Below are 20,127 nucleotides of genomic sequence, written 5' to 3' on the forward strand. Positions count from 1 at the left end.
AGTCTATTCAGATTAGTTTCTCACACAAAGTGCTCTTTACTAGGACGTTAAATGCCTGACCTTTTAATATTAAAGTTTGCATTATCAGGCTGTTGGCACTAAGCAAACAATCTGTGACTCTCAGTCTTAGCTTCTCAGAGTTTTTGTGAAAAGGTTATGAAAGACAGCCTGGGCCCTCTGACAGAAATTGCCTGGCTACATCTGGTAAGAGAGATCTACCAGATACCCTCAAGTCTGCCATTGTTGGATGAGGATCATAAACCCGACTCCTGAAGCAAATTATCTGGCCAAATACCACTCAGCGTGTAACTTCATATTCATGAATAAATGATTGAGAAACTCAGAATATTTCCAGCAGCACCTTCCTGCTGCCAAGTACAGGACTCCATGAGGTCAGATTTTCAACTCAGATACAGTTGGAAAGGGTCTTGTGAGCTAAGACAAAGAGCAACCAAAGATTGTTGTTCAGTTTCATATTGCTAATCTGTGGGTAATATATCTGCTACAGAAAAAATCTGAAAATGTAAATAAAAATGTGAATTTTGGTGCTTATTATTTTCGCTGATGTTCTATTAGCCACACAAGTTGCATGCAGATGTTAGGGCTGGATAAATTCAACAAGGACTCTTAATGGTACACTCAAAGAACTCAGGTGGCTCAGGTTACTGAAGTAAACGTCATTCCACTGTGCTGCACTGTTACGAAACAAAAGCATCGTGAAGGTACAGTTAGGACTGCTAAGTGCAATCCCAAAGCAAATGTGCTCATCAGTTAAAACATGACCTCTTACAAATGACAAAATTTATAAACTAAAACTGTGCCAAAAAATCCTGTGTCAAATTAATCCAAAACCCACGTGGACATGACATTTTTTTCCATGAGACAGGTTACCTGCAGATGTAGACTTTCACCACTTCCCTCCCTCCTCAGAGGGGTATCTTTAGCTCTTCCCATCACATCCTCTGCTATACCACCAGAGGTAACAGCACATGCTGCAATTATTCCAGAGCTTTGCATATGACATTTGGTCATTCAAGAAGCTGCCAAACAAAAAGTATAAACAATGAACTGTCATAATTGATGACATTTCGTCATTTCTCCTGGCTTTTTCTTCAGTGGGGGCACTAATTTCATTTTCCCCTTCCTCTACATGGATGTTCATTTCCACAAAACTAGAAGGAACCTAATTATCTCTGGGATCTTGATGAACTTGATCAACCGTTTCAAAGCTGAGGTTCCCCTCAGCTTTGACAGGCAGAAGCATTTCACAAAGCAAGCATGTTGACAGAAGCCTCATTTGCTTGGAAAATCAGTCTAATCATTTCAAAGACCAGCAAGCAGCCTACACAATTCCTGCAAAATAGGAAAAAATGAGCCATTCAGCTACAGCAGCAAAATAGTATGTACAATTTAATATAAACGTTACATGAACAACAACAGAAAAATGTTGCTTTTTCAAAGAAAGGTATCACATGCAGATCTCTCAACATACAAGCGGATGGAAACGATGGTACTTTCTTACAGAACACTTCTGCGGGCTTCTAATTAGAGAAACCATGACACATGACAGTGATGTGAAAAGAGGCAGATATATGATATGAACAAGCAGCCATTCAGAAAATCATGTCTATTTTATGGAATAAATGTTCTTCCTCAAAAAGTGATCAAAGGTAATCCCGCAGAACAACACACTGGACCAGCACTGTCCCCTTAGCAACTGACAATGCTGTAGCCGCAGTCAGACCACTCGGGGTCTGTTCTTAGCAAGGAAGAGATGCTGGTTGGTATCCTCAGCCAGTTTAATTTCTGTCTAACTGCAGTGATTTAGCGGGCACGTGCTCCTGAGAGCTCAAAAGCCTGTGGGGTGCCTAGTGCTTTCCTTTTCCATTGGACTTAGATGCTAGGAGCAGCATTGCAAAATTGATTTTAAAAGTCATAAGGGTTCAACACGCTGCATCCAGATAATCTGATGCTTCTTTTACTGATAAAAGCTTTACTTTGCCTTTAATTATTTTGAATATTCCCAAGGTACACAGCAACATATGATCTACTCTGATTTCTGGACTTCGCAGAGCCGTTCTTAATGCGTTCTGAACATATGTTCTGTTCTTACTTTTAAAATAACTTCCAGAATATGTCATTAATTCTGATGGCACCACAAGTACTCTATTGTTGCATTAATAACACTACTGAATTTAAAGAAACATTTTTCTAAAAATGTATGCAACATGCAGAATTATTAAAATCATTGTTAAATGCAGGAAACCTATTTAAATAAATTTTATGACTAATATCTGTATTGTCTTATTAAAAGGTTATCTCTGATGAAAAAAACACATTATATGTAAACTGGAACTATAGTCCTGCTTTTTCTAAATATTACTTCTCTATAGGATCCTAGTAAGATTAAGAATTCTGCAGAAGAGCTCTAGAACTGAAGTCAGAGTATAATTAGTATGAAATACTCAGGCTTTATTTACATCTTTAAGGTAATTAATAAAAAATAAAAAACGAAAAAGTTCATTAAAACCATTCTGTATTTGTTAGCTTAAGCTTTACATTAGACATCTAAATGTTTTTCACAAAAAGATGTATCTTAATTTCTCTGCTTTTCTAAAAGCTTAAAGTAGATGTATTGAAGTAAAACAGTGTTTAATTTCAGATTCATTAAATGTCCATCTAGTGCTCACATCTTTTCCAAGAGAGACAAATAAGCAAATTCCTTTGGGAAAAAATGTAATGCAAAATTCAAATAAAATGGAAAAAATACTTACAAATGTATTATTTTTTTTTTAAATGATGCTGAAAACAAGTTACTGTGTCATGCTGTTATTACAATATTGATAAAACTGTGAGGCAACAGCTGGAATAGTCCTTTCTAACTTTCTGCCTTCTTTGTCCCTCTCCAGCATCAGGCTTCTGTTTCATTCTCTACAGCTATACACTACTCTCCACACCTGGGACTCCTCTGCCAGCCTCAATCTACCCAATTTCTCTGCCTTTGCAGTTCTTGTCGGCTCCCAGAATTGCTCTGAGTCCAAGCCATGGCCCAAGTGAAAGCTGCATTCCCCATCACCATTTTCTTTGCCAATTCTTCCAAAGTCCTCATTGCTGGTTATCATCTGTTTGTTTCATTCCCTCTCCTCTGTGCACACTTCCCAGACTTGGAAGGTCATTCTTTGGCTCTGTGTTTCATTTGAACCCGCTCCCAAGCCTCAGCTTTGACATTCTTCCAACTGCAGAGTGTCTGACTCTCCGAAAGAGAAAAGTACTCTGCTGGAATTACATCATTGTAGTTTAAGATGGAATCTGGCGCTTCCTCTTTAAATTATTTAACAAGACACTTACCTGATTAACTACTTGGTGCATCATAGAATATTTCAGTTGAAGAGAAATCAAGACCCTTTGGTTAAATTTTCAGTAAGAGCTGCTTCAGCTTGCAATAACTGCAGACATTGAACGAAGCTTTTTCATTACTGCTAAATTTCATTTATTCCTTAGCACAGTGTAATTTAAATTATTATTTTTAATCTCAAAGCCTGTATTTGCTGTCATTAACATGGCAAACGACTAGCCAAACCACACAGATTACATTGTGTACATCTTAAATGATATGCAGGAACAGCTGGTTTTGTCAGCATTTCCTTACATTTTTCATTGGTTACAAAAGGTATAAATGAGTCCATCCTGAAAAATGCCTTTGACTATCCAGAGTTTTGTGCCTGGAAAAGTTTAGATCTATTAAACAAAGAAAACATAGAAAACACAGTAGGAAAGACTTATATAGCAAATCATTTGAGAAAAATGGAATTATGTCTAGTCTACAAGAATGTCAATAAAAGATTATATCAGATGGGACAATGACGAGAATGGGTGCATCTCAGACTAACTGAACCTCAAATATAGATAGTAGCTGCATAAACAAATGTAGCAAAATTTGCACTTATTTTATGTTATGCCTACACTTTACTGTCTTCACTGTATTGATCTCCACAACACTACTCCAAGGTAAGGAAATATGTTTTTCTTTATTCTACAGAAAAATAACTATGATGAAGAAGCCACACCTACATTGCTCAATAAAAAAAGGACCAGGGACTGTCCATAGGGTCACTTGGTATAGCCTGGATGCATCCACCATGTATGGCCCTGCATTCTTTTTTGGCCTCATGCAGTAACTCTGTGGTCTAAATATATTATTATTGTATACATGCTTTTTCTTTTTCTCCCCCCCCCCCCTTTTTTTTTTCCTACACAGAATGCCTGAAATAGCATAAGAGCCACATGCAGTCTATAAAAATGTATATCTGTGGCATTTTTTGATGTGTAGGTAGATGTTGAATACCATTGGGCATGTTATGATGGTACGAGGAGGTGATTAAGTCATCTAGAAATTTGTTCAAAAACTATGTAGGGCACAGGGACCTGGTACAGGTTTTCCTGAGCCACCCAGTTGCAAAATTTTGCTGTGACAAATGGCTTACAAGCTTTTCATGAGGTTAAGGAGCAGGAGCAGGGAACTGTATCCCTTAATTAAACATACCAAGTAGTCTAGATGTACTATGGACACTTTGCCCAGCCATGAAAATCTAATGGAGTCAATTTTTCTCACACTGATTAAGTGCAGGACACATCCCTAGGATGTTAATGTACAGACTACAATCTGTCTTTCAGAATAGGGATAGCACAATGACACTGATGCCAGGCAATTCATAACGTAGAAGAAGACACCGTCAGAAAACAATTTGGCTTTGCTCATTCTCTCTATGGAAAGGTTGTTCCCATAAAATCTGAGGGAATTTATTGTCAAAGATATCTCATCCTCAGCACTATTTCTCATGGCTGAGTTCCATTGGATTTATTTATTTATTTTTAAATGAAAAGTGCATTGACTCCAATCTTGTGCTCCGCTTTTCATTAAATGGTTTGAAATGGGAACAGGTACATGCTCATTTAGCTATTAAAATAAGTTGATAAGATCTATAATTCACAAAATGTGAATTACTATACAGACTGAATTAATGAGCTTATATGAATTCATAAATTATGTTAAATGAATTAATACACAAACTCCAAGAGGAGATAACACTCCGGGCTTGATGTTGCATGGAAACACTCTGCCACTCAACTGCATGTTAACATTGCTATCAGAAACAAACAAAGCTGGTGTATTCAGTCTAGCAGACCAGTGCCTTCATTTAATCCATCTGAATGAACAGTGCTACTAGATACTGCCATGGCACAGAGTACAGTTCTCATAGTTAAGGCAAATCTGCCCAAGTCTAGACAGCATTAAAGTGGAGCCTTTTTGCTACCACGACAGCACAGCAAACAGAGCTTGGAGCTTACATTCGTGAGTTACATGATATGATGGGTTTTAGACAACTGAATAGTCTCTCGATGAAAAGAAATAGTTTTTATCTAAGATGCATGATAAAAATACACTTCGGATGATTCAGGAGCGAATCACTTACACGTGTTACCAATCAAGCAACACACTATCAATGACTACCAACATATAGTTTCTCTGTTCCAGTCACTAATCTACTGAGTGTCTCTAGGTAATATTCACACTAAATGCATTCAGCTGCAGTTATTTGGTAAGGTACCAAGGAAAAAGAAAACATATTTGTTTCATACATTGTTTTTTGTAGCATCCTGTTAAGGAATAAAATCTTAACATGAACAGATCATAAGGAGTTTTATGGCAGAAAAGCTAAACCTAATGAATGCATTGGTTTTCCAAATCACATGTATACAACTGAAGCACAAGAAGTCAATGTTTTTTGTTTGTTTTGTAATTGTTGATTTGGGGTTTGATTTTTTTTTTTTTTTTTTTTTTTTGCGGGGGGGGAGGAAGGGGAGAGCTAATGCTGTTATGGCATAAAATTAGGGAATTTGTTAACTAGCTACCGTTTGCAATAGTCTCACAATAGAGGACAACTGGTCATAACAAAATCACAACATACCTTCCTACCATTCATAATTAACTTTTCCTTGGAATGAGAGGAACACGTTGTCCTGTTGCAAAAATAACAGCGCACTTGGTTTTGAGCCAGAGACTGTAATCACAAACGTATTTCTCACAGGCAGCAACTTAATTTACAAGAATCTAATTAAATAAATGAAACTGAGAAAACGCAGCCATATAAGGAAGACCATTTTGATCTCCAGCACCAAACACAAGACTGGAGTCATAAGACTTGGTTTGCTCACAGCTACCATTAACTTCCCGTATAACCACATGTAAGTCATAGGTTGTCTCTGTCTCAGTTACTTTGATCTGGCAATTAGCAACTTTTGGACATGGCTTAGATCTCTAGGCTTCAAATGTGATCAATGGCTAAAGTGTGCAGCTTATACAGAAGAAGTTCCAGTTATTTCAATAAGTAGGAGATTCACATTTTCAACAGTTCAGGCTTTCAAAGTGAATTATACCTTGTCTACAGGTATTCATAAGGGAATTTTAGTAGAATTATATGCCCACATGATATGATTAAGATCAAAGGCAGTGGATATAATCCAGCTTTGTGCAAAATCAGATCCATGCTCTACAAATCCCACTCACAGGTTTTGCCACAAAATATACTTTTCTTCTAAAAGTCTGCATTTGCTTCAAGTCAACATATTACAACTGTATCATACCAGTCAGATCAGCAAAATTACCATTTAACCTTCAGAGTCAGTCAACAGACATTTATATTTAAAGATAATTTACCACCATGTCCTAAATGAGACAGAGATATGCAATTGAACAGAAAGTATGCAATTATATGCTGATGTTCAGTACGCTGAGAATGGTTCTGAGTGACTCCACTAATAAATACATACAAGAAATACACTGAGCTATAATGAAGTTAAATGCCAACCCTTTAAAAGTTTCTACTTCTAGAAAGGAAGTTAGCAAACATTCGTCACCACCACCTGAGAATGACCATACATCCTTCTACCACTGACTCCCAACTCTACTACTTTCCTAGTTCAGTACAGGGACTTGTAACAAGCCAAAATCCAAATCCAACATATATTTGTAGTACCCTGTGGAAGCCACAGAAATCTACCATTTCCACAGATGTAACAGAATCTGGAATTTTGCTCTGAAAATGTTGGTGCATTTCATTAAATGTGTCCAAATTATCCTGAAGTAACCAAAGACACCAAAACATGTGGGAAATGGGTCTTCGTTTTCCTGATACATACTCATTTTCACTGGAGCCTTCTCTGATTCAGAGCACAGACAGAACAGAACTCTTAAATCACAATCAATCATAATTTTAAGGCAAGTCTTCTCTGTCCAACTCATATCCTTTATTTTAGAAACTGAGATGTGCACTATAACAAATGAGGAGCTGTAGGGAGAGAAAGAATAGTTTTCTCAATAAAGAACTGGGCAGGCACTGGAGAACTGTGTTTTATTGCCAGCTCTACCACACGTTGCTGATGCTATGCTAGACAAATCAACATTTTTAGACAGATATTCCTCATACAGCTGAAAGAGGAAAGAAAAACTAAAGCTCATGTTTTGTTTTAAAGTTATTTGTCAGAACAGCTTTTTGGGGATTATCTTTCCAATTTTTCTCAATTTCAAAAACAATTTTAAAAACCTCCTTGGAAAAGATTGATTTTTTGATGCTTTGGATAGGAAAGAGACAAGGAGAGAAAAAGAAAAACATGCTTCACTTTCATATGTGCATAAATTAAGACCATAAAGGAAAAAAAAAAAAAATCAAAGGATCTGACTTCCAAGCTTTCAAAAGCATTATCCCATATGGCTTACATTTTGCCCAAAGAAATAGATTCTGCTAGCTAGGGACAGCGAGAGAACAACACTGGGGAAGCGTGTTCAGCAGCGTCTAAGCAGCCTCTGACCTGTGAAGCTGTGCTCCCACGCTGATCCACGGTGACAGTACAAAAGGGTGCGTAGGAAGCAAGAGTAGGCGTATGGCTGCTGAATCCATGCCAGTGCCATTCCTCTGGCAAAGTCCCCTCTCGGGGAAGCGGAGCTGTTGCAGAGGCTCGTGCACGCTGAGGGCTGCAGCTGCGTGCAGGCAGCACTTCCAGTTCTGCATGGCCTGGGGACAGGTCAGGGGCAACTTTACCACCCACATGGGGTGCCTCTGCTGGACTTTCCCATTTTTGCTTGGGATAGCAGACAGAATCAAGCTCCAAAACCAGGATCTATTAATAAGAATTAAAAGAAATAATCAATGCATTCTCTATAACACAACTTCAACACGCCCAAGTTCATCCACTGCTCTTTATGGCACTGCTGCCATCATGGGAACAGAAGGTGGCTCTGAGGAGTTACAGAGCAGTGGTTCAAAAAGGGACACAAAGGCATTTACAGAAGCTGCAGGGAAATAACATAACTTTTCTTTTACCACTATGCTTGCGGTTTCTGTTTTGACACTGCTAGCACAAGAATAAATACTGAGAAGAGAAATTTAATCTATATTCAAAGAAATGTGATTCTAAAAAGACAGATCAAATCATTTTTTTCAATACATTGCGACAGTGTTCTTGAAATGAAGGGCTGCTTTGTGTAAAAATAGGCATGGATTAGACCTATCTCCTGAATTTTATCCTAGGATCAGTATTTTACAGAAGCACTGAAACTGACGCATTTTTATCTAAAAAAAATAGAAAAAAGATTATGGGTTGTATTCACCTGATACTCAGCTCTCAGTAGAAGTAATTAATGCACATAACAAAACACTATGTCTTTAGATACTGCTGTCTTCAGATATTTCTTTTTTATCATCTCTTACATAGCTTTACAGAGCAAATTTCAAGGCCTGGCAAGCAGAGACAAACTGCTACTGTCGGAGCCCTTTACAGCTTGGGAAGACAAAGTTACCATCCGTATAACTTCCAAGCACTTGCGTGGGGAGTCCATTTGCAAATTAATTACATAATGCCTCATTTGACATCGGGTGTACGTGTATTTTTTTTAGACAGTGGTGCTCGTTTAGAACCCAGGCCAAAGCATCTTGAACGGTTATTACAATTTTGAATCTTTAACAGAAGCAGGATGGAGTCATCACTTTAAAACTATATAAAATTCTAGAGAGCTTTAATTCTATATATACTCCATCTTGTATCCCTGAACATAAATCTGTTTTGCAAATGCAGAATGAATATGTCTTTATACAACACCCACCTTAGTTCACTGTTGCTAATAGAGAGACTATGTGGTTTAAAATACAAGAACAAAAAGCTCCTGTGTCTCTGGGTGGCCTGTCATGGAAATCCATAGGAGGAGTTCTCAAGAGATTTTAGGTGGAAAATTACAGTAACAATTATCAGCTTCCAACCTGCGTTCCCATGAATTGATGTGGTGACACGTATTTGCATTTCTCTGATAGGAAATGGTAGGGCATGCTAATAGCTATTGAGTAGTTTAACAATTATTTAAATTCAGGTTAACCCTAATTACATTTTCTTTTAAATCCAGTGATTTTCCCCACCTTCAGTGAGAAGAACCACGTGGCAAGGCTTGTGTGCAAAGAATGGTTTCTCCAGCTTGTCTCCTGCCAGCTCCTGCTGGGAAAGCCCTGAGGAAGCCATGGTTTTTGATCTCCTGCCTCTTTCCCCAGCCCTAGGAAGCTGAGGGATCTGAAAGGATCAGTGCAGGTTCAGTCCCATAGAAACAGTAATTGAGCTTCGCTGATCCTTTTCAGCCTGGTAGCCCAGCTGCACCACTGAGCCGTCCACCTGGCCCAACCAATACCGATAACGCAGGACCCAAACTCTGCCATAAAAGCTGGGTGCAGGACAATCAGCGAGGCTGCTAGAGAGGATGGCAATCCTGATTCACACTGCTATCTTCATGGAAACTCTGATTTAAGCCTTCACCAGAGGGCTGCCCAGGCTGCACCACATCCCTGTGTACAGCAGACATCATCAGAAGCGTTATCTTCTCACTCCTAAACAGCATGAGGAAGCCAACAGGCACAGAAAACCTCTTTTGCAGAACAAAACTAAGGGGGATTTGCTCTTTGTACTCTCTGTGCTTCTTTCTGTTCAGCCAAAAAGACCAGATGATCTTGGAGGTCTTTTCCAACCTTAATGATTCTGTGATTCTAAGTAAAAACAAATTCCCTCCACATCCCAAAAGAGATTACATGATTCCCTAACATCTTCCAGAATGTCAACCCTGGATCTTCTTTACCCTCTAATTTGCTTATTACCAACAGATAGTGATTGAAACACACACACGCAAGCCATCTCAATGATTTCAATGAGGGTTTTCTTTAGGAAACCTTGACACAGTATAATCAGAATCACAGCCATTGTTCATTCTCACCATTGACTAATTTAATTTAGCTTTTAACATGTGACTAATTTTAATACTATGGGATAATAATTATGTTTGTGTTCTAATGATCAGTGTTAACCTAATTAGTGACCATGAGAATTCCCAGGGAAAGCAATTACATTAGAATTAAGATTGTAAATATTTTCTTAATGGAAAACTTCCAGGAGAAGACTAATGTGCTCAAAGGCTACAGAAATAGGAAAATACATAGCATATGTAAAATGACTGGCATAATGAATTTGCAATTCCTAACTGCTGCACAAGATAAGAACGTATGTAACGTGATGTTAGAAACTTATCCATACATAACAAGTCAGCCATGTAATACTTAAATCAAGGCATTTAAGCTTCAGCTCACCAGACATGGCAGAAAGCCTTTTCAAGAACCTCCTTATCTGCTTTCCAGACAGAAGAGCTGTTCTGTCCCAATGAAAACTGTTTTGGGGACAGGACCAATCCCCCCTTGCCTATTTGTCCTTCATTCCTGTCACTTTCCCACTGATAATCCCATTTCCTGGGGATCTGTCCTTGATGTTGGCATTTCCCCACTCACAATTCAGCACGGGAAACCCTTAGAGCATGGTGGAAGATGCAGTGAGTTGGCACTTGCAAGCCAGAGGGCTGCAGCATCATGCACAGCAAGTAACTCCAAAATTGCTGCTGGGCCCTGGAAAACACAAACCAGATGCAAACTGTATGGGTAGAATAGAGAATGCAGCTAAAGTCATCACAAGACAATGACTGGTATGCAAATAGAAGGACAATCTCCAAGAAAGCACCATCTGTTCCAGGAGACACATTTCCTTCCTGGCCTAATCAAAGGTCTGCTGTAAAGAGCTTGCTTATACGGCACCCACAGAAAAACTCTTCCAAGTCCTCCTTCTTTGCCAGAAAGTGGTGCTCTGCTATGTTATTCTGCACTGCCATCCTTGTAATTAAATGACACCAAATACCTGAATCATGACAGTTCCCCTGAGATGATACAGTTATTCATACCTGAATCTGACCCTCCTCTCATTCACTTTGGTTTAAAAAGCTTTCTTTTATGTCACTTGTTGCAAGCACTCTGCTAGATTTACATTATTTTGTAACACACTGCTCAGCATGATCCTCAGAGGCTACTTACCCTTCCCAGGTACTGGGATGATTCCAGTTAGAATATTGATTTAAGATAAAAGCTTCATATTGGATTGGAAATGGATCTTTCACTTGACCAGATCGTGTTGTATTATGGAACCATGCACAGGTCTCCTCTGAAAACCCTTCCTTCCATGTGCTGCTCAGAGTCAATCTTCCCCAGACATGCAGAAATAATACCTGGAAACATCACTTCCAGCTTTTGTGGGGATTCAAAGTGAACAGGGCAAGCACTATTCTCTTGTCACCTTCCAGCTCTTGGATAAACAATTTATCTCAGTTTCCAGCTGTATGCAAAGAGTGCCAGAAACACATCAAGCCTGTATTACATCTCATCAATTATGTATTGTCTCCAAACACAATACAGTTCTTGAAGTCTAAGACACAAAATAGAAAAATAGAGAATGTGTTCCTGCTGAGCTACAACGTATCATTTATGCATAAGATAAGGATTTTCACTCTGAAAAGTGCAGCTTTTCCCCTTTTTATCTTCTCCCATGGTTTCTAATCTAAGTTACATATTTAAAACAGAGACAACTAACCCACTGAAGAATTAGTGCAGGTGATATATAGAGGAGATGCTACCCCCAGTATGCTGTACATTTATCTTCTGCAAGAACTTGTAAGGAAATCAGTTTTCTAGCTTCCTACCTCTGTACTTTGGCTGTATTACATACACACTTGTGCCTGAGCTTCCCTCTGCTTGATAGTAACCACACCTGCATTTCACAGTGTCATAGGTGTTGATACATGTGGATGCTGCAAAGGGTAGCCATGTTCCTGTACATGCCATGAGCTGTTTGCTGCCTTGTATTTCACTCCACTACTTTCAATACCTCATCACAAGGTATCATTAATGGTAACACTAATGATAGAGCTGTCTCAGGCTGAAAAGATCATTAGTAAATGCTTTATAGAGAGCAAGAAATAAACAAGTCATACAATAGTCAATCAGTATTGATTTTTGGGGACTGATCTCCTAGAAGTCTGTATCAGTTTTCAATAACTTAAAGTATTCTGCAAAACACTGCAATTTCCACCGACCTATATTGCATTAATCTCTACCTACATGGAGGTTTTTTTTTTTTTTTTTTTTTTTCCTTTCTATTTATCTTTATGTACTAATGGTTGAAATTCCATGTTTTGGAAATCTGTTTACCATAACATGGAAAGCCTGTTGTTTTTCAAACATGCGAAACACAAAAAGCTACAGGTATTGTGTAGGTAATTTATTCATGCAATAATGCAGTGTTTGCAGTCCTGGCTTTCAGAAAATCAAAAGGTTAGGTCATTAATAATTTCTGAAATTCATTACCATGATGAGAAATAATCTGAAGCCAAGTTTTTTGATTAACAGAGATTTGTTAAGTGGAACGACATTGTTGCTACGTACTTAATTTTGAGGGTGTTGACGTGAAATGTTTTAAGTACAATATATGACTGAATTAAAATTTCATTGTAGATAGCGTGAATCCCTAGAACTCTGATCTGTCTTCTTCAATCACACTTGACAAGTTCTGTTTAGCTACAGAACAGTGCTTGTATCAAGCTCATGTATACATTTATTTATTTTTTATTTTTTAAAGAGAAAACCCACATCCCTCTGAACTCCTGTAAGAAAAAGTTTCATACTTGCAGACACTAAACTTAAGACTGCATTTAAGTTAGTAATGAACTTACAAATTTTCCTTGGAAAAATAACTACGGCATAGCAGTTTTGATATTATTTATCAATATGGAACATCTTTCACTTAATTTCCCACTGACATCAAAACTTCAATGTCTAGGTTTTAATGTGTTTAATTCAGCTTGAATGTCAAAAAATGGGTTAGTATCATGTGAATAAGTAAATGCACAAAGCAAAAATTGCCACATATAGGCAACATAGAGCAATACAGGCACAAAATACAACTGTGATGTGGAGGCCTGATTTACCATCTTGTGTTACCCTGCTTCCTGCTAGCAGTGAGGCAAAGAATGGAGACACATTCAGGAACATAGTGAGGATATTTTTGGGCCCCGCCAATCCACCTGCTTCTTTTGCTTTTTAAGACCTTTGGCAGCGAGAGTAATTTAAAACATCTCTAAATTATTCATGGGGACCAGACCTGTGCACAGCTGACAGACAACTGGGGAGCATTAAGTTTACCTTTGTGGGTTTTCCAGGGCTATCTGGGGGGTCTCTAGCAGGTCTGGGTCACCAGGACCATCCAGCTGTTCTTCTTCTAGACAAGTCCATGGCAAGGTCTGAGGAAGAGGATTTGCTTCCTACATAACCAGTTACAGAAATAGCTTTGTACTGCACAGATTAAAGCATCAGGAAATTTTATATTTCTCACTGGAGAAAAGTATTTGTCAATGCTGAAGAAAGGCAAGGTGAAGGCATTTTTAAATGCTTTTGTTCTTCCACCCAGAAAGAATGGCTTTTTAAAATTCATTTCACCATTATTTGGAGCAAACCCAAACAAACATAATTGTAGATATAAATTCACCTTTGAGTCAGCATCTCGTGTTTCAGCATGTCTAGTCACAGCATCTTTCAGAACAGTACATCACCCGTCTGCTTCATATACATCATTTACCTTTCCAGTAAATCAAAAGATAAATGCTGAACTCCAGAACACAACCTCAAAAATTCCTTGGCTTTTTTAGCAAATCGTATTGATACTTCTGGTCAAACCTATTTATGAGTGTGAGATGGCAAGATTTCCATACATAATTCAGACACAAAATTAATCGGAAATAAGAAAGATTGTCAAGTGGTGAGCACTTGCAGTAGCTAGACAGGAATATTCTAAGGTAATGGTGAAAAACAAATAAATATAGATACAATAAAGAATAAACTCCTTTTAAATATTATTTGTATGAAGTAAGAGAGAGGTATAAAAGCATTGCAGGAGCTTCAGAAATTGTGCTTTTATTTCAAGAAATCGAATGTTTTTTTGTTGTTGTTGTTATTTGTTCAGTTGTCCATGCCCTTCTTCCCCACCCCCATGAAACAATCTCAGGATGAGGTCTCCAATAGAACAGATTTACTTAAAACACATTAGAAACAACCAGAAAAAAATGGAGGCTAGCCAGGACCGATAATGGATGTACAAGGTAACTGGTACCCTTGTGGGCCAGTTATTCAGTCTCATCTGCTGAGCTTTTTTTCAGATTAATTCCTCCAGGCTGAAGGAAGATAACTGACCAAGATTTCTAAATTTCATACAGTATATGATCAAGCCCCTTTCCTTTTATAACACTCAAATAGCAAACATTTATGCTTTTTAAGGCCTGTTGCCCACCATTTTACCTATGTGGACTACGACTGCATTACTGCACACCTTAAGCATCCCTCAAAACAAGTGAAGACATTCAATCCTAAATCACCTTCACATCCCACTAATATGGTGTCCCTTCAAACCATGTTCTTACAACAAGTCACAATGCAAAATTATGAAGTGAGGTTGCAGGGTCATTTGAATATACACAGCCCTTCCAGACCTTCAGAATCACAGCTTAAGGCCATAAGCATGCTTTTCCAACTGTATTCTTACTCAGCATCATCTGCTTTACATTCATAGCTTGTCCTCTTCACTATCTGCATCAAAGCACCCTGCTAAAAAACTGACCAATTCTGTTAATGCTTTATTGATAGAGAATGCTTCCTGCTTGGCATTTTCGTGTCTTCCAGAGGTCAGGAAGGAAGGAGAATTTGCTGTATTTCCAAACAATCCCTCTGATGACTGTTGGAAATGTTAGTAACTAGATTAAAAGTTATACCTGCCCTTGTGGAGGATTCTGAGTGTAATCAGATTTCTTCCTTCCATTAGGTTAGGGAGAAAATTAATCCTATAACTCATCTGATGAATAGGAACTTCAGGAATGTTGTCAATTTGTGAGTTGTGACTGATCTAAAGGGATGCCAGTTTGAATCTGTTGCTCTCTTCCAGTCCAGTCCTCTTTATTTGACTTTGAGCTTTTACATTAAGCAAAGCTGTTTATCCAAGGTGCATTTTATAAATTAAACAAGTGAGCCTTGGGTGTGTGAACTAAGTCAGTTTATCTTACATTTTGAAATGCAGCTGTAGGTCTCAGTACTGAAGAGTTTCCTCATCAGGTCATTCCTTTAGGTCAAGAGCAGGGAGCACATAAATTGGCAATGATTCTTATCTCGGAGTCTGCTTGTATTGATAAGCTACTTAAACATAATAGCAGTAATTGTATAAGGAAATTAGAATTGTTCATTTAAGCTATGTAATACTTTGTGGGATAGGCAGGGGTGTATTGTAATAATTTATTCCAGTATTTAATCACTTAGAAGAAGAAAGCAAGCTTTTAGCACAAGAAGCAATTACCACATGAAGAGTTTAGGGCAGGAAATGAAGAACATAATTTCCAAACAAAGGTTCATCCAGAATTCAAGAAGGCAGAGGTGGCTTCAGGAGCAACACCTGGTCTTTACGCCACACCCCTGAGCAGCAAAATGTTCACCAGGCTTTAGGAGGAGGCAAACCAGCCTTGAGCTGAGCTGTCAGCTGTGCAGGAGAGCACTCTGCCAATCCTTTTGCATTAAAAGCAGCTGTTTCCTCCTCCCCATCATATCTTTGTAAGCACATGACTTCTTTATGTATTATTTCTGGTTGGCACTTTACTTCCACACAATACTTGGTGATTTGTCATAGAAACAAATATTTAGCTATTGAATTTGTGTTAAAACATATTTCAGAGAGTTTTAACACAAGTTTAATGGATTGTTTTAACATCACTTTTGAATGTTTGTTCTCCAAAGTAGCCAAAGCACTTCAAGACATTTGATTTCCAAACGTAGCCTCTGAGGGCAGGCACTGACAACCATTTCTTACATAGTTTTGCAGTCAGCTACTGCTGTTTTGTGCCACTGTGGCACAGAAATATTAATCTTTTTTCCTCGGATGGATAATGGAGTGAGAAATTCTGTCTTCTCTAGGAGCACTACTGTTTTCTTTCTTCACAATGTCAACCCACCTCAACAGAGGTCCTGAACTGCCTTCTCTGGTCAGGTTTATTGTTACTCTTCTCAAACTTAAGTTTTACTTAACCACCTCCAGAACTGACATCAGCAAGGAAAATATTAATTTCATAGTGAAACAAGGCAATGTTATTTGGCAGCTTTGTAGGACTCTTCCTGGACACTATTAGATATTAGAGCTGCAGTACTGTGTGACATCCAGAAGCCTCCTTTGGAGCCAGCACTAACATTTTACAGTGTAGTAGAGTCTTTCATTTTCATCTGCTACCTTCTATGATGGTATGACTAATTGGGTAGATGAGGAGAGAGCAGTGGATGTGGTCTACCTTGACTTCAGCAAGGCTTTTGATGCTGTCTCCAATAACATCCTCACAGACAAGTTTGGGAAGTGCGGCCTAGATGAGCGGACAATGAGGTGGATTGGCAATTGGCTGTAGGGCAGAGCTCAGAGGGTTGTGCTTGGTGGTGCAGTCTAGTTGGAGGCCTGTAGCTAGCAATGTCCCCTGGGCTCAGCACTGGGTCCGGTGTTGTTCAAATTATTCATCAATGACCTGGACAACAGAACAGAGTGCACCCTCAGCAAATTTGCTGGTGACACAAAGCTGGGAGGAGCGGCTGATACCCCAGCGAGCTGTGCTGCCATTCAGAGAGACCTGGACAAGCTGGGCTGGAGGGCTGGGCCGAGAGAAACCTCATGAAGTTCAACAAGGGCAAATGCAGGGTCCCTGCACCTAGAGAGGAATAACCTCAAGCACGAGTGCAGGCTGGGGGTGATCTGCTGGAGAGCAGCTCTGCAGAGTGACCTGGAAGTCCTGGTGGACAGCAGGCTGACCATGTGTCACTGATGTGCCCTGGTGGTGAAGAAAGCCAACAGGATCCTGGGGTGCATTTGGAAGAGTATTGCCAGCAGGTCAAGGGAGGTGATCCTCCCCCTCTACTCATCTCTCGTGAGACCACACCTGAAATGTTGTTTCCAGTCCTGGGCTCCCCAGTACAAGAGGGATGTGGAGCTACTGGAGCAAGTCCAGAGGAGGGCTACAAAGATGATCAGAGGACTGGAGCACCTGTCATATGAGGACAGGCTGAGAGAACTGGGCCTGTTTAGTCTCGAAAAGAGAAGACTGAGGGGAGACCTCATCAATGTTTATAAATATCTGAGGGGAGGGCATCAAGAGGATGGAGCAGGTTTCTTTTCAGTTGTGCCCAGCGACAGGACAAGAAGCACCAGGCACAAACTGAAGCACAGGAGGTTCCATCTGAATATGAGAGTACACTTCTTTACTGTGAGGGTGACAGAACACGGGGACAAGTTGCCCAGAGAGGTTGTGGAGTCTCTTTCTCTCTGGAGATATCCAAAACTCACCTGGATGCCATCCTGCGCAATGTGCTCTAGGTGATCCTGCTCAGCTAGAGGTTGGACTAGATGATCTTCAGAGGTCCCTGCCAACTTAGAATCATAGAATCATAGAAACACAAGGTTGGAAAGGACCTGTAAGATCATCTAGTCCAACTGTCTCAGCCACTCTGTGATTTTTATACATAAAGGAAGTACAATACCGTGCAAAGGTTCAGACACCCGGACCTGTGAGGTAGCATGGCAACTTCTCCCCTACTCAATGGCCAGTGATTATAGAACAGCCAAAGATATGACTCTCTTTTCAATCAGCACTAACATTTTATAGGAAAATGATTTATCAATGGGACAACTTTTTTCATTTTTATGCAGAGAAACCCTCCAAAAACAAGAGAAGATGACAGGGTTTGGAGAGGAGGATGAGTAATTCAGTGGGTTGTATTTAGTTAGTGAATGTGATATCCTTTCTGAGAGAAACAAGCTTTCTGTGTTTATTCCTCAGTTGATGGAAAACTGCTTATTGTTATTGTACAATTACAGAGCAGAGGGACGGGAGGGGGTAGAGTTGATCAGATTAACTAATTAGGCTTGTGGTGGACACGCAAGCAAACCATGAAGGCAAGAGCAATTCAGGCACGTGTGCAGACTAGCCTCCTGTCCTCCCTCCTGTCCCCATTGCCCTGGCTTCCTGAAATCATCCACTTTGGTCCAAACACTGATCTGCACTACATATTAAGCTGTTTGCCTGTAATAATGCTCAAGTAGATACCACACTGCATATGACAGGTTGCCTGGCAACTTAAATTCATTTAGCAAAATTTAATTTCCTTTATATTATTTTTATTCCATAACATGCAGGGCCAAGTAACAAATTCTTACATTTTTTCTACCAAGAAGGGATTTAATTTCTGTTAAAACTTCCCTTTGGAGTGAATATAACAGCAAACAGAAGAAGGATAGGAGGAAGGGAGGCACAACAGAGATGAACATTTTGACCTAGCTTTAAGTTACAGCTAAGCAATCGAATGTCACAGTATGCTAATTACTTAATCAACCCACATCTTCTCTGCTGTTCATGTATTATTCTAACTATCAGTCGAACACCATCTGCCCTGACAGAAGAATGTTCCTACAGCCCGCAGAATATCTGGCTAGCACGTAACTATCACCATACTCATGAACCTGGGAGAACCTGAGGAGCACTGGGGCATTCACAGCAGCTCTGGCCTGCCTCCTCTGGAGGATAAATAAACAATTTCCTTTGACATTTCAAGTAGTTTCATTAATATCTTTGGGAGCTGGCACTCCCGCTCCCTTGGAGGAGCGTGGGAAGCCGTGGCAGCAGCAGCAAGGAAGAGGAGGAGGAGGAAGAGAAGAGGCAGCAGCTGCGGCTCAGGCCAAGCTGTTCCTCCCCGCCAGCCTCCCTCAGCACTCCCTGCTCTCTCTGGTCAGAGAGCCCTGGCCTGAGATACATTTTGTAAGGTCAAGAGATAACTCTACACCTCAAACAGGAGAACTGGCTTTGTGAATGATAGCCTGGTAAAATACTCTAGAGAAAGGATTTGGGAAAGGTTATTTAGTAGGTGTAGGTGATAAGGGGATTTTACCTTGAGTAGATAAAATGAAATATAAAGCCTTGCTGAGAGCAAGGAATAACACAGAACCTATGCCAAAGGGGGAATAATATTACTTCTTTCATTTTTAAACTAACAAAATAGACAAGACAATAGTGAAACTTTGTTCCAAATTGTTAGACATGCAGCACAGTTGGCCTCCTCATCAGTTTCCAACCAGATGCTGCCTGTTAGGGAATCCTGGCCAGCTCTCCACATAAATAGGTACAAACATCACACACGCTACCAGAAAAAAACAAGCACAGAGGCAGCCAAAATGTCTTTGGGCACTGTTTAGAAACAACTTTTGCAAAAAACATCCCTAGTTGATAGATCAGCTACTACAGCCTGCTGCCCATTGGTCTCACGGCCTGGCGCAAAGCACATAAACCCAGGCCTACCCAGGAAGGACAGCCAACAGCTCCAGACCGGTGTCACCCATACCGGCAAAGAGCTGCCAGCAAGGCATGGACGGATCCACCTACCAAAACAAAATCACTGGGCCCTGACAGCTCTGCCATCCTCGTACTGAATTCCTTGGAGCAGGACCAGGGATTTCCAGTGGGACTGGAACTGGGCCCAGTGTGCCACAGTCCCATAAAACACAACTGTCTATTGGTTAAACAACGCCAAGCGTGTCTCAGACAGATGCTTGTTTACTGACTACTGAAAAAGAAAAAAACCTCTCAGATGCTACTGCTTGGGATCA

This window comes from Aythya marila (assembly GCF_965140915.1).
Source record: "Aythya marila genome assembly, chromosome: 3".
NCBI classification, from domain to species: domain Eukaryota; kingdom Metazoa; phylum Chordata; class Aves; order Anseriformes; family Anatidae; genus Aythya; species Aythya marila.